Source organism: Elephantulus edwardii, unplaced genomic scaffold (assembly GCF_000299155.1).
Source record: "Elephantulus edwardii isolate Elephantulus edwardi_28Jun2011 unplaced genomic scaffold, EleEdw1.0 scaffold00038, whole genome shotgun sequence".
Taxonomy (NCBI): domain Eukaryota; kingdom Metazoa; phylum Chordata; class Mammalia; order Macroscelidea; family Macroscelididae; genus Elephantulus; species Elephantulus edwardii.
Window position 1 is genome coordinate 11,009,608 of NW_006399788.1, and position 9,143 is coordinate 11,018,750.

Genomic DNA, 9,143 nt, shown 5'->3' on the forward strand with positions numbered 1-9,143 from the left:
CGACCTGGACCAGGCTAATTAGCTCTTTCTTTTTTTTACTTGCTTTTTTATTTTGGCCAATTATTTTTCTGAGGCTCATTTTCCATTTGTCTGGAATCTTCTCACAAAATAAAATTACAGAAAAGACTAAAAAAAAAAAATCTATGAAGATGTCTGATACACATAAATAATAATGCTTCACTCTTCTTTCTCTGTAATTCATCCCTTCTATTTCTTTAAGCAAACGGTGATTTTCTTTCCTTTATTTTTTTAAATGTGTGAAAGTAACAAAACTTGCACAAACATATGTCCTGGATTTTATTTTTAGTTCCTCCAACTATTCATAAAATTTAGCAAAAAAAAAAATTAAATGCAGAAATATAGCATTCACCCACTAAAAACTAAACATGCTGCTTTTGAGTCAATTTTGACTCACAGTAATCTTGTAGAACAAAGTAGAATAGCCTTATAGGCTTTCTGAGGCTGTAAATCTTTATAGAGGCAACCATATCTCCTTCTGAGTAGCTGGTGGGTTCAGTCAAGTAAGTACTCAACCACTGTGCCCCCAGACCTTCTTACATGTTGTTGGTGTTGCTAGGTGTCATCAAGTCAACTATGACTCATACTGACCCTATTACCAACAGATCTGAACTTTGTCCTATCCTGTGCCATCTTCATAATTTCTGATATGTTCCCATTGTTACTGTTACTATGTCAACCCACATCCCAGAGGATTTTCCTTGCTTTTGTTGACCTTCCACTTTTCCAATCATAATGTCTTTTGTCAAGAACTAACCAATCCTAACAATATACCACCAAAACCTGTGAGACATACCTTCCCCATCCTGCCTCCAAGAAGCACGCTGGTTGCACTTTCTTCAAAACAGATTTATTTGTTCTTCTGTCAATCTGTGGGATATTCAGTTTCCTCCCCCAACACCACACCTCAAAGGTAGCTAATCTTCTTCTGTCATTCATTGTCCAACTTTCAAATGCCTAGCAAATAACAGAAAATACTGTGATTTAAATCAGATTCACCTCAATCTTTAAAATTATTTTATTGCTTCTTAACACCTTGGAGAGGTTCTTGACAGCAGATTTATCCAATGCAATGCATCTTTTCATTTCCTGGCTGCTGGTGCTAACAGTGTTGATTGTGGATCCAAGCAAGAGCAAATCATTGACAATTTCTCTATCTATCATGATGTTGCCTATGGGTCCAAGTGGCAGAAATTTTTATCTTCTTGATGTCGAGATGTAATCTACATTGAAGGCTTTGAGTTTCCACAGCAATCATTTCAAGTCCTTTTTACATCCAGCAAGTACGACTGTGTTATCTGCACAACACAGGTTTTTGATAAGTCTTCTTCCTTCAAGCCTGATAACACTTTCTTCTTTATAAAGTCTAGCTTCTCGAATTGTTTGCTTGACATATAGACTGAGCACCACTATCTATTAAATCCAAGGCAGAAAGATGGACAATCTCTTGTGCAAATTACAGCCTCTAAATACCTGCTGAAGGATCAGCTATGCCTGAGTTCTGATGGCAATGAGGATTTTTTTTTATCTCTTAATTTAGTAGGATGCTTGTATGAAACAACTTTTCACTGTTTTCATGAAGCATTTATCAAGGCCTAATGAGCAGTTTGGAAGCAGGGGTGGCATCCACTTCCCAAAGAACATGCCTCTGGAAACTATGAATTTTGATAAATGACAATAGTTATAGAAATGCTTCAGACTTTTGGTTCATAGGGTCACTATGAGTCGTCCTTGACTCAACAATAATCAACAACAACAACACTGAGGAGTATCTAAGGTTTTTCTTCTATGTTGTTGCCCTAATTGATGGCAGGGCCATGCTTACCCATGACGACCCCATTTGTACAGTGTAGAACATCTCCATAGATTATTTGGGGTGGTTTCTTTTAATGTTCCGTTTTCCTTAATAACTCCTATTCTCCCAGAAAAGCGGGTTCACCAGGCAGCGAGGTGACAAGCCATTGACTCACTTGAAGATCTTGCCCTGGTTGAAGGCCATGCCCACGTGCTAGAAGGCCCCCTCCCAGCAGAAGTACTCTTGAACTAGTGCCCGGCCCTCCTCACTGCCAGGATCCAGTTTCTAGTCCGCCTGCCAATCTGAACCTAGCGGGAAGGCAAGCCCTTGGCCTCTGAAGACCCAGACTCCAGAAATGGAGCTGCTATTGTTGGTTCCAAAGAGGATGATACTGGCAAAGGCCTTCTTCCTCAGCTCATCCAATCGCTGGAACATTCCAGCGGCGAGGTTGAAGCTCATGAAGGTCTGGTTGAGCTCTTCTGGCAAGCGGTACTCGGCATACCACAAGAACCAGCTGTCCTTATCAAAATGCTCCCCAGAATGGGGCAGGGCCACAGACTGCGTGTCCTCACTGGAGCACTTGTGCTAAAATTCGTCCGTCACAGACGTACTTTTGGGCAGGTGAACAAAGGGGTCATTGGCTTTTGGCCCCGCAGCCAGCGCCTGCTCACATCATCCGTCTCCTCAGGAGCAGGAGCAACAGCTGTTCTTTGATCTTCCTTCCGCTCAGCCTGGGCCTTCCGCTTCTCCTCCCGTTGTCCTTTCTCTTTCCTTGGGACGTCTTTTTTAGGCTGGCTCTCTGCAAACTTTTTAGCATTGAACTGGCACTGCCAGGAACTGAGGCCGGTTAATACAAGTGAGGAACCAACGGTTGGTATTGGGGAAGGCCTGGTGGAAAGAATGCTCTAGCACCTGTTTGTAGAGACACAAGAGCACAACTGTGATGTCAGCCAGGGTCACACGTTCACCCATGAGGAAAGTCCTTGTTTTCAAGGGGAGATCCAGGAGGCCCAGAGTTGACCCCACCTCCTCTTTGGCATTCTCGTAGCCTGCTTGTTGTGCATGATGTCGTTGTTGCATGATGTCCAAGGCAGGGAACACCCCAGTACTGCCTGGGAGAACAATGTCGCTGTCAGCAAAGCTCACCCCCTGCACCACCCGGGCTGCTGCCTCTGGAGTACTTCCCCGCAGCTCTTCATTGCTCACGTAATAGGCAATGGCCTTGCTCTCAAACACACCTCAAATGCTGGAAGCGTGCCGGCTGGAAACTTGCGAAGAAATGCAGAGGTATGGTTGGTTTGTCCCAAATAGAAGTGGGGTGGTGCTGAGAGCATGCGGACTTGAGCCCCGCTGTACCGAGTGGCGAAGAGGGCCTTGAAGGCCCTTTAGTTTTCGGGGTATGTGTCCAGGGTCCCAGCCACTATGATAATTTTGCAGAGAAAGCTCCATAGGGTTTTGTGAGGTTTTTCCTTTTTTAAAAAACTTTTTAAACACGAATTTAAAAATATTATAACTTGTTGGTTGAAAAAAAAAGAATTTAAAAAATTTATTCATTCATTGTTGCACATTTTCGTCCCTCCCTCTTCCCCAGCCCACTTGGCAATGCACCTCTTGTTCCAGATTGTTGAGATAGATAGATGATAGATAGATAGATAGATAGATAGATAGATAGATAGATAGATCATTAATTCCTTTCAAACCATTCTTTCCCTCATCTGGTAGCCTAGTGGCAAAAAGTTGCACTGCACTCCTGAGGGCATGCAGTTCAAAGTCACCAGCTGCTCCTGGGAGAAGAATGGGCAATCTCCTCCCTCTTGATTAACTGCCTCTGAAAACCTGCTGGAGGGGTCAGCTATGGGTCAGTTCTGACTCTACAACAATAATACCTAATCATTCATTCCTTTTGGACCATTCTTACCCTCATTTATCCCAATGCAGTGTTCATGATCTATCCACTCTTTTCTTGTTCTCTCCCAAACTCCCATGTCAGTCCTATTTTATAAGAGCAGTGTTTTGCTTTTTATGACTGCATTTTGTGCATTTGTGATTGAGCACATCACTTTTGTCACTCAGCATGTCCTCCAGGCTCACCCATGTTGTATAATGTTTTACTGGTTCATTGTTTTTCAGTGCTGTGTAATATTCCATTGTGTGAATGTAACATAGTTTTTCTATCCTTTTTTCTTGGGCACTTGCATTGCTTCCATCTCTTTGCTATTGTAAATAAACATGGGTGTGCATAAATCTGTTTGAGTTGTGGCCCTGGTTTCTATAGGGTATATTCCCAGTAGTGGAATTACTGGGCCAAAAGGTAGTTCTATTTCCAAATTTTTGAGAATGTGCCAGACTATCTTCCTTAGTGGCTGTACCATTACATTCCCATTAGCAGTGAATAAGACTTCCAGTCTCTCCCCAACCTTGCCAGTGTTTGTAGTTTACTCCATAGGGTTTTTCCAGAAACAGATCAAGTCCATCTTCGAAGATGCATCTATGTGGATTCAAGCCACCAACCTTTTAGCTAGTAGTCAAGCATTTACCTATTTGTGCCCCCCAGGGATTTCAAATAGGATTTCCATCAGCATTACCAATGTCATCATCATCATACAGAAACATTTGTAACAACTGTAGTTGCAGGTGATTTTAAACAGAGACTCACACAGATAAAAATGAGATCATTTTGCTCATAACTTCTCAGGCAGGCATGGTCGCTGGCCTCTGTATATCCCCATATTTTACTAAGAAATGACAGTACAGCTCTCAGGAATCCTTGAAGGACATTTACATAATGTAGAAGTCTGTTATGTTAAGATGTTCTGTATGGATATCCTTCCTGTTAATATTTCATTGACTAGAAATAATTCTGAGAGGGAGCTCTCTGGTGGCTTAGTAGTAAGGAGTTGTGCTGCACACCCAAAGGTTCATGGTTCAAATATAACAGCTGCTCTGTGACAGATGAAAGGTCCAACTGAGGCTAGGCCCAAAAACAACCAGAGCCAAGTTTACAGCAAATGGGCTTTTCTTTAATATTCACTTTGGTGAAGGCAGGCTGAGGCTCTCAATACAACATTAGCTGTAGGCCGGGAAGGTCAAATATTTACCTTGTGGTCTTGGATTGCTGGGCAGGGGAAGGTATCTTGTGTGGGGAGTATTCTGGTTCAGCAGTTTCATCCCGGAACCTTTAGTTCTGAAATATTATGCACCTCTGGATGTCCAGTTATTTTGGTTTTCTGGGTTCCCTTCTATCTTAGTCTGATATGCCTACCTGTCTCGGAGCGAGGGGGAGCTGGAAGGCTTGCTTATCCCACAGGGAGGGTGGGCAAGGTAAAAGTAATAAAATGGAGTTGCTCTTGTCTGGCCTAAAAGGAGAAAGATGGACAATCTCTTCCTATATGATTTATAGTCGCTGAAAAACTGCTGGAGGGTTGGGTATGGGTTGGTTTTGTCTCAATGTTACATACAAACAATAAAATGCCAATAGTCATTATATCTTAACACACTTGAGTCTAACCCCCCAATAGAGTAAAATAGTCTCTGGTGGCCTGGTGGTAAAAATCTGTACTGCAATCCCAAAGGTTCAAATCTACCAGCTGCTCCATGAAAGAAGGATGGACAATCACCTCCTGTGCAATTACTGCTTCTGAAAACCCACTGGGCCGTCAGCAATGGGTTGATTCAGACTTGATGGTACACAACAACAACAACAACAACAGAGTAAAATACCACACTGGAAAAGAAGAAGGGTGCTTGGGACTTCATTGTTTTCTCAAGGTCCTGCAATGTGAAAGCAGTCAAAGTTGTTTTTACTGTCTGAAAATTTGTCTCTTAGTCATTTAGATAATATTCACAGACATCAGAATGGGGGAATATTACTGGAACATAACTATAATTCAAATAATTTTTAAAAGCCTGAAATAATAACACAGTAGAAACAAACATTTTTTTACACAATATTAAAGTGACCCTGAGCTGGTACTATATTAAATATGGAACCGGATATGTTACTGATCATAAAAATTAGTAAAGTAACAAGTCATCTAGTCTTTTTGTTATATTCAATTCTATTCACTCCTTCCCTTGGTTAACATATTATTATATATGATATGCACACTTAGAACAGTCCTATTATTATATATAGCCAGAACCTACTACTCCAGGTGTTATATGCTTAATGTTTTATGTGCATTGGTTGTAGTGTGCTGTTGAGTTGTAACTGACTCATAGCTGATCATCCATTGGGCTTTCAGAGACAGTGAATCACACTCCTGCAGAACAGCTGGTGGATTCAAAGCAAGTGTCTTTTGGATTGCAGCACAGCCTCTTATCCCTAGGCCACCAGCACTCCCCATAAAGTACTTAAGACACACCTAACCAGAACCCTGCTACTGCTTTAGAGGATCAGCATCCAGAGATCTTGAGAACTTGTTGTTATGGGCTGTAGAATCTAAATTGACCCATAGTTGAGTCTCTGGTGGGGCTTCAGAGGCAATTAATCTCACAGGAGGAGATTACCCGTCTTTATTCCACAAAACACCTGGTGGATTGGAACTGCATGCCTTTGAAATTACAGCGCAGCCTCTTACCACTTGGCCACCAAAAGATTCTTTGGACCTCACCTAGACCTATTGAATTATAATTTTATTATTATTCAATTATTCCTCCAAGTAATTTGATTGCACTATAAAATGTGAAATGCTGATAAGCATTTCCATGCAAGATGGTGAACTAGACAGAGAAGAACCCAGATCCTCCTCAACTAAGAAATCAGAAAAGAAAGAACATGCATATATTCCTAGAATCCTGAGTTTAAAAGTGGTCCAAACACTCACTGAATGAAGAAACTAAATGAAAACATTGAATAAGGAGACAGAGCACAGAATTATAAACAGCAAGGTCAACCACTCTGACCAGTTGTGGGTGGTTGTCTGGTCAGCTCAAGGACCCAGGACTGCAGCTCTGTCCACAGCAGCAGCTAGCTGATGGCAAGAGGGTACAATCTTCTCCCTTGTTCCCCACACCCTCCTGGGCTCAAGGGAGCTGCTTCCGCCGCCACCATCATCCAACAGGTAACTAACAGTATTCCTTTACCCTGTGCCAGCTCCACATGAAGAGAAGCCCATCAGGTGACAGGAGCACGTGACAGCCGTGCCTGACCTGCAGACACCCGATGGATCATGGGGTATCACCTCTGGCTGGGGTCCTTGCCTCTAAGTGACTCCTTTGTGGATACCTCACCCAGTACATGCTACCATCATACATAAAACAGTGTGCCCTCTGTGGAGTGCGCCATTATTGCACATCTCAGGGTACTGGTGATTTCTACATCACACCAGCTATCTCTGTCTAGGTATCTCATCTCCACTCACCCCTGAACTGGCAAAAACACAGTCCATACCCAGGCAGGCTGCCTTAGCTCCTCTGAGACCAGCAAAAATGCCATCTCAGGCTGGGTGCCACATCCCTCAGTGCCCACTAGACCAGAGAAAGGCTATTTGGGGCCTGGTTCACACCTTTGGGCCTCACATCAAATGAGCAAAAACTCCAACCTGACTGGGCACATCAGCCCCAACCTTCTGCTGGACAAACGCACACTCCAGATATCCATCCACCACAGCAACGGCAAGACAACAACCTGGTGTCCAACCCACATCCTCTCCACAGTTCCTCCTTTCTTCTCCCTGATTTTTATTACATACCGTGGACTGCCAAGACAACAAACAGGTCTGCCTTAGACAGGGTGAAAAAAAGTTTCTCCTTGGAGGCTAGGATTTTGAAGCTCTATCTCACATGCTTTGGGCATGCAGCCAGGAGGGAGGCAGTCCTTGGAGAAGGACATCATGCTCAGAAGGGTAGCGGTTCCAATTGGCCCAGTGGTGAAAATCTTTGTCTTCTTGATGTTGAGCTTCCATCCATATTGAAGACTACAGTCCTTGACCGTCTGCAGCAAACGCTTCAGGTTCTCTTCAGTTTTAGCAAGCAAGGTTGTATCATCTGCATAACATAGGTTGTTGTTAAGCCTTCCTCCAATCCTGATACCACATTTCTCCTCATAGAGCCCAGCCTCCTAAATGATCTGTTCTGCATATAGGTTGAAAAGATATAGAAACAGGACACATCCCTGACGCACTCCTTTCTTGATTTTAAACCATGCAGTGTTTCCTTGCTGTGTTCTGAGGACTGCTTCCAGGTCTGAGTAAAAGTTTCACATGAGCACAAGCCTGTGTTCTGGGATTCCCATTCTCCTCAAGGTTAGTCACAATTTGTTGCAATCCACACAGTCAAATGTGGTTTTGCTTGCATCTGATATAAATGATATTGTTCAATAATTTCCACATTCTATAGGATCACCCTTCTTGAGAATGAGAAGTTAGCACAAGGAGCTGTCATTCAAATTTCATAGCATGAAATTTTCTCTGGTGAGCACATTCAGGGATGCACCTGTTAGTTGTCAATTGATATTACATAAATTTTGTGGCCTTATTTTTTGCTATTGCCTTCAGTGCAACTTGAAGTTCTTCTTTCATTACCATTGGCTTTTGACCATATGGTAGTTCCTGAAATATTTCAGTGTCGGATGATTCTTTTTAATACGGTGATTCTGTGTATTCCTTACATCTTTTGATGCTTCCTGGATCATTCAAGAATTTTATATTCTCTTTGAAAGAAAAAAAATCTTTCATTGTTTTACAATCCTCCAACCCAGTCCACTTTACTATACAACTCTTATTCTGGACTGTTGTCATGTTAATAATACCTATTACAATGAAATGTGAAAGGAGTTGGAGTCAGAAAATCAAAAGGGCCGAACTCGCTCAGCATTTCTTAAGCTCAAGGAACTGAAGAACAAATTCAAACCTTGAGTTGCTGTAATCAAGGATGCTTTGGGCAGAATGTTAAATGATCCCGGAAGTATTAAAAGAAGATGGAAGGAATATACTGAGTCACTGTACTAAAAGGAATTAGCAGATACAGAAGAATTTAATGAAACAACATAGGAGCAAGAAGAGCCTATGGTGAGGAAAAAAGAAGTTCAGGCTGCTTTGAAGAAACAGCAAAGAATAAGGCCCCAGGTATACCAACTGACACATTTCAGCTAACAGATGCTGCCCTGGATGTGCTCACCAAGTTGTGCCAAGAAATCTGGAGAACAATCACTTGACCAACTTACGGGAAGAGATCTATATTTGTTCCCATTCCAAAGAAGGGTGACCCAACTGAGTGTGGAAACTACAGAACAGTATCATTGATTTCATATGCAAGCAAGATTCTACTGAAGATTATCCAAAAACGACTGAAACAGCACATCAGCAGAGAACTGCCAGAAGTCCAGGCT

General features: G+C 42.3%; 1 pseudogene; it reads right to left on the bottom strand.

The window, feature by feature from the left end:
• Positions 1–1,984: 1,984 nt before the first annotated feature.
• Positions 1,985–4,981, bottom strand: LOC102845942 (annotated as a pseudogene).
• Positions 4,982–9,143: the final 4,162 nt, after the last annotated feature.